The 12726-nt window shown below is 41.1% G+C and overlaps 7 non-coding genes across 7 annotated transcripts; 6 read left to right on the plus strand and 1 right to left on the minus strand.

The window, feature by feature from the left end:
* Nucleotides 1–725: 725 nt before the first annotated feature.
* TRNAT-UGU (transfer RNA threonine (anticodon UGU)) lies at nt 726–797 on the plus strand. The gene has a single exon. It is a non-coding gene; the product is annotated as a tRNA-Thr (tRNA).
* Nucleotides 798–2476: 1679 nt separating this feature from the next.
* On the plus strand, nt 2477–2558 carry TRNAS-GCU (transfer RNA serine (anticodon GCU)). The gene has a single exon. It is a non-coding gene; the product is annotated as a tRNA-Ser (tRNA).
* Nucleotides 2559–5557: 2999 nt separating this feature from the next.
* Nucleotides 5558–5629, plus strand: TRNAT-UGU (transfer RNA threonine (anticodon UGU)). Its single transcript has one exon. It is a non-coding gene; the product is annotated as a tRNA-Thr (tRNA).
* Nucleotides 5630–7967: 2338 nt separating this feature from the next.
* TRNAT-UGU (transfer RNA threonine (anticodon UGU)) lies at nt 7968–8039 on the plus strand. Its single transcript has one exon. It is a non-coding gene; the product is annotated as a tRNA-Thr (tRNA).
* A 1679-nt stretch (nt 8040–9718) lies between these two features.
* Nucleotides 9719–9800, plus strand: TRNAS-GCU (transfer RNA serine (anticodon GCU)). The gene has a single exon. It is a non-coding gene; the product is annotated as a tRNA-Ser (tRNA).
* Nucleotides 9801–10389: 589 nt separating this feature from the next.
* On the plus strand, nt 10390–10461 carry TRNAT-UGU (transfer RNA threonine (anticodon UGU)). The gene has a single exon. It is a non-coding gene; the product is annotated as a tRNA-Thr (tRNA).
* A 1160-nt stretch (nt 10462–11621) lies between these two features.
* Nucleotides 11622–11716, minus strand: TRNAI-UAU (transfer RNA isoleucine (anticodon UAU)). The gene is made up of 2 exons: nt 11679–11716; nt 11622–11657 (listed from the first exon to the last, which is right to left on the minus strand). It is a non-coding gene; the product is annotated as a tRNA-Ile (tRNA).
* Between the last annotated feature and the right edge of the window lie 1010 nt (nt 11717–12726).

Genomic DNA, 12726 nt, shown 5'->3' on the forward strand with positions numbered 1-12726 from the left:
ATTGACACTTCAGTACCTTTTGTGAAGCAAGGTTTCAGATGGGGCTGTAGGGCAGACGAGGTGGCCGAGTGGTTAAGTCGATGGACTGCTAATCCATTGTGCTCTGCACGCGTGGGTTCGAATCCCACCTTCATCGGAAAGCCATCAGAGTCTCTTTTGATGGCCAGCATTTCTTGTAGTATAATTACACTCTCTTTCAAGACAGAGCCAGGATCCGCTAGATGGGATCATCTGACTGTTCCATTTTAACAAATATGTCAAATAAAGTGAAGTATTTTGTGCGTAATAGAAATTAGATCTTTCATGGAGTTTCCAGAGGATTGCCTTTCACTCACTCCTGGCTTATTACCCAGTTTGGATAAATAGATTGATAAGAAAGCAGCTCTTACTCCTAAAGTTTAGGCCGTCTCAAATGAATGACTGTTAACATATGTCTGCCCCACAGAGACAGATCACTTCTAATAAGTGGGTTCTCTATATGTCACTGATTGCAGACATACTAACTAGAGCTATCGGTATGGTCTTGAATGCGAAAACTCTTATTTTCTCATATGAAAATGTAGTTTTTCATACTTCCAAAAAAAGTGCCTTAAGCATGGTCTTCAATGTGTGCGCGCACGTGGACATTCATATGCAACTACGTTTCCATACAGAGTCTCAAAATCATAGATATATTCATACCTCAGTAAGAATACATGTTGCAATTTACATCCTGCGTGCAGACTGGCCTTGTAGCTCAGTGGCAGAGCACTGGTCTTGTAAACCAGGGGTCATGAGTTCAAGCCTCATCAGGGCCTTTTTACATGAGTCTTTCTGTATGTTGTTTTCAAGTCATTCTTCCCTGGAGTCACACCTTGCTTTAGGATTGCTTATTGCCAAGCTTCCCTTTCCTGCTTTCATATTATCAAGAAAATATCATGAAGATCATTGAATTATAAATTATTGCCTCACCCCTTCCGATCGCCTGACGAACGCCTGACGAACGCCATTCTCACCCTGCCGGGCAAGCCCTGCCGGGCAAAGCCAAATAAGCCATGCATATTTACAGTTCCTTTGAAAGGCAGAGCGAGGACTAGGACCTCTGTTCCGACTGAATCTGCATCCACAGAAAGGATGTTATAAGGCGCTACAAATTTCACCAAGGAGATGTGAAAGTCTTCCCCCATAAAATACTTTTTTTCCCAGATACCCCGGCTCTTAGGCAAATGAGGTTACTCCTCAAAACCCCACCCCCACTCACCATAAATATCCTTCTCTCCTGCTGTCCATTCAAATGATACAAGGTATCTTGTACATAGAGAGAAAGGGAGAATAGGCAGACTTGCTTCAAAGATTTGGTGACCTTGGATGGGTGGGTTGAATGAAGAAGTGAACCTGGTTTCTGGCAAAGGAGTATCGAGATGAAGATGAGGAAAAGTGAACATGGACCACATTCATAGGTTAGAGAAATACATTTAATAGGTTGAATGGTTTTGAAAAGTGAACTTCGAGCAGTAATTGTTGTTTTTTAAACTGCAAAGAAATTAAAAATGAATGTGGGATTGGAGGCACACTCTGAGCAGAAAAGCACCATAAGCTGCTATGGTGCAACTCAAGATGGTGAATAGAACCTTTAATATGATGATGCTCTTCTTTTGCTAGTTTTTTCGAGTCACCTTTTATTGTAAGTAGCTGATACAGCATTTTTTGCAGCTCTTCAGTTTATGGTTATCATGTGAGAACACTGTTTTCATCATATTTATTATTCTACAAATGTATTTTTAAATGCACTGATGTGGTGTTTGCATGAAATGCAAGATGGCACATCATGGAATGTTTAAACTGAGCATCGCGGAGGATATGTGATATTTGGCACCCAGAGGAGTAGGACACGTAGATCCTATAAGAAGTAAAGACTCTCTCAAGGGCCGTCCATACTCTGAGTTTAAACTTTACTTTTTGTGAAATGGTTTATGAAAATCAACACGGCTGCTACAGGTGAGGCTCGAACTCACAACCTCGGCATGGCTCAGTGCAAGTACTGCTGTATAAGTACCGCGCGCTTACCGATTGCGCCACTGGAGCTCTCTCTTTTCACATCTCCCCAGGTGAGCCATCTACAGCTGACCAAGTAGATGACAGACACTGCTCCATCATTCACTGTGCAAGATCGACTCACATGCTAGCATGTTATCATGACTATTAAAAATACAGTCCAAACGGAATAGATTCTATAATTGTCCTATAACATATGCTCTGTCTATTCAAAACCCCATAGAATTATATCTTGACAGTTCTGACAAAGTCTAGGGGAATCTTATGAATATTTGTAATTAGCACATAGTAAGAATTTCCCAAAAATGAAATGTAGGTCCCTGATTGGGGGAAGACGTGGAATGTGAGATCTTGCCTCAGCTGTTTTTTTCTTTTTTAGGTACAGTATATTGACACTTCAGTACCTTTTGTGAAGCAAGGTTTCAGATGGGGCTGTAGGGCAGACGAGGTGGCCGAGTGGTTAAGGCGATGGACTGCTAATCCATTGTGCTCTGCACGCGTGGGTTCGAATCCCACCTTCGTCGGAAAGCCATCAGAGTCTCTTTTGATGGCCAGCATTTCTTGTAGTATAATTACACTCTCTTTCAAGACAGAGCCAGGATCCGCTAGATGGGATCATCTGACTGTTCCATTTTAACAAATATGTCAAATAAAGTGAAGTATTTTGTGCGTAATAGAAATTAGATCTTTCATGGAGTTTCCAGAGGATTGCCTTTCACTCACTCCTGGCTTATTACCCAGTTTGGATAAATAGATTGATAAGAAAGCAGCTCTTACTCCTAAAGTTTAGGCCGTCTCAAATGAATGACTGTTAACATATGTCTGCCCCACAGAGACAGATCACTTCTAATAAGTGGGTTCTCTATATGTCACTGATTGCAGACATACTAACTAGAGCTATCGGTATGGTCTTGAATGCGAAAACTCTTATTTTCTCATATGAAAATGTAGTTTTTCATACTTCCAAAAAAAGTGCCTTAAGCATGGTCTTCAATGTGTGCGCGCACGTGGACATTCATATGCAACTACGTTTCCATACAGAGTCTCAAAATCATAGATATATTCATACCTCAGTAAGAATACATGTTGCAATTTACATCCTGCGTGCAGACTGGCCTTGTAGCTCGGTGGCAGAGCACTGGTCTTGTAAACCAGGGGTCATGAGTTCAAGCCTCATCAGGGCCTTTTTACATGAGTCTTTCTGTATGTTGTTTTCAAGTCATTCTTCCCTGGAGTCACACCTTGCTTTAGGATTGCTTATTGCCAAGCTTCCCTTTCCTGCTTTCATATTATCAAGAAAATATCATGAAGATCATTGAATTATAAATTATTGCCTTACCCCTTCCGATCGCCTGACGAACGCCTGACAAACGCCATTCTCACCCTGCCGGGCAAAGCCAAATAAGCCATGCATATTTACAGTTCCTTTGAAAGGCAGAGCGAGGACTAGGACCTCTGTTCCGACTGAATCTGCATCCACAGAAAGGATGTTATAAGGCCCTACAAATTTCACCAAGGAGATGTGAAAGTCTTCCCCCATAAAATACTTTTTTTCCCAGATACCCCGGCTCTTAGGCAAATGAGGTTACTCCTCAAAACCCCACCCCCACTCACCATAAATATCCTTCTCTCCTGCTGTCCATTCAAATGATACAAGGTATCTTGTACATAGAGAGAAAGGGAGAATAGGCAGACTTGCTTCAAAGATTTGGTGACCTTGGATGGGTGGGTTGAATGAAGAAGTGAACCTGGTTTCTGGCAAAGGAGTATCGAGATGAAGATGAGGAAAAGTGAACATGGACCACATTCATAGGTTAGAGAAATACATTTAATAGGTTGAATGGTTTTGAAAAGTGAACTTCGAGCAGTAATTGTTGTTTTTTAAACTGCAAAGAAATTAAAAATGAATGTGGGATTGGAGGCACACTCTGAGCAGAAAAGCACCATAAGCTGCTATGGTGCAACTCAAGATGGTGAATAGAACCTTTAATATGATGATGCTCTTCTTTTGCTAGTTTTTTCGAGTCACCTTTTATTGTAAGTAGCTGATACAGCATTTTTTGCAGCTCTTCAGTTTATGGTTATCATGTGAGAACACTGTTTTCATCATATTTATTATTCTACAAATGTATTTTTAAATGCACTGATGTGGTGTTTGCATGAAATGCAAGATGGCACATCATGGAATGTTTAAACTGAGCATCGCGGAGGATATGTGATATTTGGCACCCTGAGGAGTAGGACACGTAGATCCTATAAGAAGTAAAGACTCTCTAGCAAGGGCCGTCCATACTCTGAGTTTAAACTTTACTTTTTGTGAAATGGTTTATGAAAATCAACACGGCTGCTACAGGTGAGGCTCGAACTCACAGCCTCGGCATGGCTCAGTGCAAGTACTGCTGTATAAGTACCGCGCCCTAACCGATTGCGCCACTGGAGCTCTCTCTTTTCACATCTCCCCAGGTGAGCCATCTACAGCTGACCAAGTAGATGACAGACACTGCTCCATCATTCACTGTGCAAGATCGACTCACATGCTAGCATGTTATCATGACTATTAAAAATACAGTCCAAACGGAATAGATTCTATAATTGTCCTATAACATATGCTCTGTCTATTCAAAACCCCATAGAATTATATCTTGACAGTTCTGACAAAGTCTAGGGGAATCTTATGAATATTTGTAATTAGCACATAGTAAGAATTTCCCAAAAATGAAATGTAGGTCCCTGATTGGGGGAAGACGTGGAATGTGAGATCTTGCCTCAGCTGTTTTTTTCTTTTTTAGGTACAGTATATTGACACTTCAGTACCTTTTGTGAAGCAAGGTTTCAGATGGGGCTGTAGGGCAGACGAGGTGGCCGAGTGGTTAAGTCGATGGACTGCTAATCCATTGTGCTCTGCACGCGTGGGTTCGAATCCCACCTTCATCGGAAAGCCATCAGAGTCTCTTTTGATGGCCAGCATTTCTTGTAGTATAATTACACTCTCTTTCAAGACAGAGCCAGGATCCGCTAGATGGGATCATCTGACTGTTCCATTTTAACAAATATGTCAAATAAAGTGAAGTATTTTGTGCGTAATAGAAATTAGATCTTTCATGGAGTTTCCAGAGGATTGCCTTTCACTCACTCCTGGCTTATGAACCAGTTTGGATAAATAGATTGATAAGAAAGCAGCTCTTACTCCTAAAGTTTAGGCCGTCTCAAATGAATGACTGTTAACATATGTCTGCCCCACAGAGACAGATCACTTCTAATAAGTGGGTTCTCTATATGTCACTGATTGCAGACATACTAACTAGAGCTATCGGTATGGTCTTGAATGCGAAAACTCTTATTTTCTCATATGAAAATGTAGTTTTTCATACTTCCAAAAAAAGTGCCTTAAGCATGGTCTTCAATGTGTGCGCGCACGTGGACATTCATATGCAACTACGTTTCCATACAGAGTCTCAAAATCATAGATATATTCATACCTCAGTAAGAATACATGTTGCAATTTACATCCTGCGTGCAGACTGGCCTTGTAGCTCAGTGGCAGAGCACTGGTCTTGTAAACCAGGGGTCATGAGTTCAAGCCTCATCAGGGCCTTTTTACATGAGTCTTTCTGTATGTTGTTTTCAAGTCATTCTTCCCTGGAGTCACACCTTGCTTTAGGATTGCTTATTGCCAAGCTTCCCTTTCCTGCTTTCATATTATCAAGAAAATATCATGAAGATCATTGAATTATAAATTATTGCCTTACCCCTTCCGATCGCCTGACGAACGCCTGACAAACGCCATTCTCACCCTGCCGGGCAAAGCCAAATAAGCCATGCATATTTACAGTTCCTTTGAAAGGCAGAGCGAGGACTAGGACCTCTGTTCCGACTGAATCTGCATCCACAGAAAGGATGTTATAAGGCCCTACAAATTTCACCAAGGAGATGTGAAAGTCTTCCCCCATAAAATACTTTTTTTCCCAGATACCCCGGCTCTTAGGCAAATGAGGTTACTCCTCAAAACCCCACCCCCACTCACCATAAATATCCTTCTCTCCTGCTGTCCATTCAAATGATACAAGGTATCTTGTACATAGAGAGAAAGGGAGAATAGGCAGACTTGCTTCAAAGATTTGGTGACCTTGGATGGGTGGGTTGAATGAAGAAGTGAACCTGGTTTCTGGCAAAGGAGTATCGAGATGAAGATGAGGAAAAGTGAACATGGACCACATTCATAGGTTAGAGAAATACATTTAATAGGTTGAATGGTTTTGAAAAGTGAACTTCGAGCAGTAATTGTTGTTTTTTAAACTGCAAAGAAATTAAAAATGAATGTGGGATTGGAGGCACACTCTGAGCAGAAAAGCACCATAAGCTGCTATGGTGCAACTCAAGATGGTGAATAGAACCTTTAATATGATGATGCTCTTCTTTTGCTAGTTTTTTCGAGTCACCTTTTATTGTAAGTAGCTGATACAGCATTTTTTGCAGCTCTTCAGTTTATGGTTATCATGTGAGAACACTGTTTTCATCATATTTATTATTCTACAAATGTATTTTTAAATGCACTGATGTGGTGTTTGCATGAAATGCAAGATGGCACATCATGGAATGTTTAAACTGAGCATCGCGGAGGATATGTGATATTTGGCACCCTGAGGAGTAGGACACGTAGATCCTATAAGAAGTAAAGACTCTCTAGCAAGGGCCGTCCATACTCTGAGTTTAAACTTTACTTTTTGTGAAATGGTTTATGAAAATCAACACGGCTGCTACAGGTGAGGCTCGAACTCACAGCCTCGGCATGGCTCAGTGCAAGTACTGCTGTATAAGTACCGCGCCCTAACCGATTGCGCCACTGGAGCTCTCTCTTTTCACATCTCCCCAGGTGAGCCATCTACAGCTGACCAAGTAGATGACAGACACTGCTCCATCATTCACTGTGCAAGATTGACTCACATGCTAGCATGTTATCATGACTATTAAAAATACAGTCCAAACGGAATAGATTCTATAATTGTCCTATAACATATGCTCTGTCTATTCAAAACCCCATAGAATTATATCTTGACAGTTCTGACAAAGTCTAGGGGAATCTTATGAATATTTGTAATTAGCACATAGTAAGAATTTCCCAAAAATGAAATGTAGGTCCCTGATTGGGGGAAGACGTGGAATGTGAGATCTTGCCTCAGCTGTTTTTTTCTTTTTTAGGTACAGTATATTGACACTTCAGTACCTTTTGTGAAGCAAGGTTTCAGATGGGGCTGTAGGGCAGACGAGGTGGCCGAGTGGTTAAGTCGATGGACTGCTAATCCATTGTGCTCTGCACGCGTGGGTTCGAATCCCACCTTCATCGGAAAGCCATCAGAGTCTCTTTTGATGGCCAGCATTTCTTGTAGTATAATTACACTCTCTTTCAAGACAGAGCCAGGATCCGCTAGATGGGATCATCTGACTGTTCCATTTTAACAAATATGTCAAATAAAGTGAAGTATTTTGTGCGTAATAGAAATTAGATCTTTCATGGAGTTTCCAGAGGATTGCCTTTCACTCACTCCTGGCTTATGAACCAGTTTGGATAAATAGATTGATAAGAAAGCAGCTCTTACTCCTAAAGTTTAGGCCGTCTCAAATGAATGACTGTTAACATATGTCTGCCCCACAGAGACAGATCACTTCTAATAAGTGGGTTCTCTATATGTCACTGATTGCAGACATACTAACTAGAGCTATCGGTATGGTCTTGAATGCGAAAACTCTTATTTTCTCATATGAAAATGTAGTTTTTCATACTTCCAAAAAAAGTGCCTTAAGCATGGTCTTCAATGTGTGCGCGCACGTGGACATTCATATGCAACTACGTTTCCATACAGAGTCTCAAAATCATAGATATATTCATACCTCAGTAAGAATACATGTTGCAATTTACATCCTGCGTGCAGACTGGCCTTGTAGCTCAGTGGCAGAGCACTGGTCTTGTAAACCAGGGGTCATGAGTTCAAGCCTCATCAGGGCCTTTTTACATGAGTCTTTCTGTATGTTGTTTTCAAGTCATTCTTTCCTGGAGTCACACCTTGCTTTAGGATTGCTTATTGCCAAGCTTCCCTTTCCTGCTTTCATATTATCAAGAAAATATCATGAAGATCATTGAATTATAAATTATTGCCTCACCCCTTCCGATCGCCTGACGAACGCCTGACAAACGCCATTCTCACCCTGCCGGGCAAGCCCTGCCGGGCAAAGCCAAATAAGCCATGCATATTTACAGTTCCTTTGAAAGGCAGAGCGAGGACTAGGACCTCTGTTCCGACTGAATCTGCATCCACAGAAAGGATGTTATAAGGCCCTACAAATTTCACCAAGGAGATGTGAAAGTCTTCCCCCATAAAATACTTTTTTTCCCAGATACCCCGGCTCTTAGGCAAATGAGGTTACTCCTCAAAACCCCACCCCCACTCACCATAAATATCCTTCTCTCCTGCTGTCCATTCAAATGATACAAGGTATCTTGTACATAGAGAGAAAGGGAGAATAGGCAGACTTGCTTCAAAGATTTGGTGACCTTGGATGGGTGGGTTGAATGAAGAAGTGAACCTGGTTTCTGGCAAAGGAGTATCGAGATGAAGATGAGGAAAAGTGAACATGGACCACATTCATAGGTTAGAGAAATACATTTAATAGGTTGAATGGTTTTGAAAAGTGAACTTCGAGCAGTAATTGTTGGTTTTTAAACTGCAAAGAAATTAAAAATGAATGTGGGATTGGAGGCACACTCTGAGCAGAAAAGCACCATAAGCTGCTATGGTGCAACTCAAGATGGTGAATAGAACCTTTAATATGATGATGCTCTTCTTTTGCTAGTTTTTTCGAGTCACCTTTTATTGTAAGTAGCTGATACAGCATTTTTTGCAGCTCTTCAGTTTATGGTTATCATGTGAGAACACTGTTTTCATCATATTTATTATTCTACAAATGTATTTTTAAATGCACTGATGTGGTGTTTGCATGAAATGCAAGATGGCACATCATGGAATGTTTAAACTGAGCATCGCGGAGGATATGTGATATTTGGCACCCAGAGGAGTAGGACACGTAGATCCTATAAGAAGTAAAGACTCTCTCAAGGGCCGTCCATACTCTGAGTTTAAAGTTTACTTTTTGTGAAATGGTTTATGAAAAACAACACGGCTGCTACAGGTGAGGCTCGAACTCACAACCTCGGCATGGCTCAGTGCAAGTACTGCTGTATAAGTACCGCGCGCTAACCGATTGCGCCACTGGAGCTCTCTCTTTTCACATCTCCCCAGGTGAGCCATCTACAGCTGACCAAGTAGATGACAGACACTGCTCCATCATTCACTGTGCAAGATCGACTCACATGCTAGCATGTTATCATGACTATTAAAAATACAGTCCAAACGGAATAGATTCTATAATTGTCCTATAACATATGCTCTGTCTATTCAAAACCCCATAGAATTATATCTTGACAGTTCTGACAAAGTCTAGGGGAATCTTATGAATATTTGTAATTAGCACATAGTAAGAATTTCCCAAAAATGAAATGTAGGTCCCTGATTGGGGGAAGACGTGGAATGTGAGATCTTGCCTCAGCTGTTTTTTTCTTTTTTAGGTACAGTATATTGACACTTCAGTACCTTTTGTGAAGCAAGGTTTCAGATGGGGCTGTAGGGCAGACGAGGTGGCCGAGTGGTTAAGGCGATGGACTGCTAATCCATTGTGCTCTGCACGCGTGGGTTCGAATCCCACCTTCGTCGGAAAGCCATCAGAGTCTCTTTTGATGGCCAGCATTTCTTGTAGTATAATTACACTCTCTTTCAAGACAGAGCCAGGATCCGCTAGATGGGATCATCTGACTGTTCCATTTTAACAAATATGTCAAATAAAGTGAAGTATTTTGTGCGTAATAGAAATTAGATCTTTCATGGAGTTTCCAGAGGATTGCCTTTCACTCACTCCTGGCTTATTAACCAGTTTGGATAAATAGATTGATAAGAAAGCAGCTCTTACTCCTAAAGTTTAGGCCGTCTCAAATGAATGACTGTTAACATATGTCTGCCCCACAGAGACAGATCACTTCTAATAAGTGGGTTCTCTATATGTCACTGATTGCAGACATACTATCTAGAGCTATCGGTATGGTCTTGAATGCGAAAACTCTTATTTTCTCATATGAAAATGTAGTTTTTCATACTTCCAAAAAAAGTGCCTTAAGCATGGTCTTCAATGTGTGCGCGCACGTGGACATTCATATGCAACTACGTTTCCATACAGAGTCTCAAAATCATAGATATATTCATACCTCAGTAAGAATACATGTTGCAATTTACATCCTGTGTGCAGACTGGCCTTGTAGCTCAGTGGCAGAGCACTGGTCTTGTAAACCAGGGGTCATGAGTTCAAGCCTCATCAGGGCCTTTTTACATGAGTCTTTCTGTATGTTGTTTTCAAGTCATTCTTCCCTGGAGTCACACCTTGCTTTAGGATTGCTTATTGCCAAGCTTCCCTTTCCTGCTTTCATATTATCAAGAAAATATCATGAAGATCATTGAATTATACATTATTGCCTCACCCCTTCCGATCGCCTGACGAACGCCTGACAAACGCCATTCTCACCCTGCCGGGCAAAGCCAAATAAGCCATGCATATTTACAGTTCCTTTGAAAGGCAGAGCGAGGACTAGGACCTCTGTTCCGACTGAATCTGCATCCACAGAAAGGATGTTATAAGGCCCTACAAATTTCACCAAGGAGATGTGAAAGTCTTCCCCCATAAAATACTTTTTTTCCCAGATACCCCGGCTCTTAGGCAAATGAGGTTACTCCTCAAAACCCCACCCCCACTCACCATAAATATCCTTCTCTCCTGCTGTCCATTCAAATGATACAAGGTATCTTGTACATAGAGAGAAAGGGAGAATAGGCAGACTTGCTTCAAAGATTTGGTGACTTTGGATGGGTGGGTTGAATGAAGAAGTGAACCTGGTTTCTGGGAAAGGAGTATCGAGATGAAGATGAGGAAAAGTGAACATGGACCACATTCATAGGTTAGAGAAATACATTTAATAGGTTGAATGGTTTTGAAAAGTGAACTTCGAGCAGTAATTGTTGGTTTTTAAACTGCAAAGAAATTAAAAATGAATGTGGGATTGGAGGCACACTCTGAACAGAAAAGCACCATAAGCTGCTATGGTGCAACTCAAGATGGTGAATAGAACCTTTAATATGATGATGCTCTTCTTTTGCTAGTTTTTTCGAGTCACCTTTTATTGTAAGTAGCTGATACAGCATTTTTTGCAGCTCTTCAGTTTATGGTTATCATGTGAGAACACAGTTTTCATCATATTTATTATTCTACAAATGTATTTTTAAATGCACTGATGTGGTGTTTGCATGAAATGCAAGATGGCACATCATGGAATGTTTAAACTGAGCATCGCGGAGGATATGTGATATTTGGCACCCAGAGGAGTAGGACACGTAGATCCTATAAGAAGTAAAGACTCTCTAGCAAGGGCCGTCCATACTCTGAGTTTAAACTTTACTTTTTGTGAAATGGTTTATGAAAAACAACACGGCTGCTCCAGGTGAGGCTCGAACTCACAACCTCGGCATGGCTCAGTGCAAGTACTGCTTTATAAGTACCGCGCGCTAACCGATTGCGCCACTGGAGCTCTCTCTTTTCACATCTCCCCAGGTGAGCCATCTACAGCTGACCAAGTAGATGACAGACACTGCTCCATCATTCACTGTGCAAGATCGACTCACATGCTAGCATGTTATCATGACTATTAAAAATACAGTCCAAACGGAATAGATTCTATAATTGTCCTATAACATATGCTCTGTCTATTCAAAACCCCATAGAATTATATCTTGACAGTTCTGACAAAGTCTAGGGGAATCTTATGAATATTTGTAATTAGCACATAGTAAGAATTTCCCAAAAATGAAATGTAGGTCCCTGATTGGGGGAAGACGTGGAATGTGAGATCTTGCCTCAGCTGTTTTTTTCTTTTTTAGGTACAGTATATTGACACTTCAGTACCTTTTGTGAAGCAAGGTTTCAGATGGGGCTGTAGGGCAGACGAGGTGGCCGAGTGGTTAAGGCGATGGACTGCTAATCCATTGTGCTCTGCATGCGTGGGTTCGAATCCCACCTTCGTCGGAAAGCCATCAGAGTCTCTTTTGATGGCCAGCATTTCTTGTAGTATAATTACACTCTCTTTCAAGACAGAGCCAGGATCCGCTAGATGGGATCATCTGACTGTTCCATATTAACAAATATGTCAAATAAAGTGAAGTATTTTGTGCGTAATAGAAATTAGATCTTTCATGGAGTTTCCAGAGGATTGCCTTTCACTCACTCCTGGCTTATGAACCAGTTTGGATAAATAGATTGATAAGAAAGCAGCTCTTACTCCTAAAGTTTAGGCAGTCTCAAATGAATGACTGTTAACATATGTCTGCCCCACAGAGACAGATCACTTCTAATAAGTGGGTTCTCTATATGTCACTGATTGCAGACATACTAACTAGAGCTATCGGTATGGTCTTGAATGCGAAAACTCTTATTTTCTCATATGAAAATGTAGTTTTTCATACTTCCAAAAAAAGTGCCTTAAGCATGGTCTTCAATGTGTGCGCGCACGTGGACATTCATATGCAACTACGTTTCCATACA

This window comes from Triturus cristatus, chromosome 12 (assembly GCF_964204655.1).
Source record: "Triturus cristatus chromosome 12, aTriCri1.1, whole genome shotgun sequence".
Taxonomy (NCBI): Eukaryota; Metazoa; Chordata; class Amphibia; order Caudata; family Salamandridae; genus Triturus; species Triturus cristatus.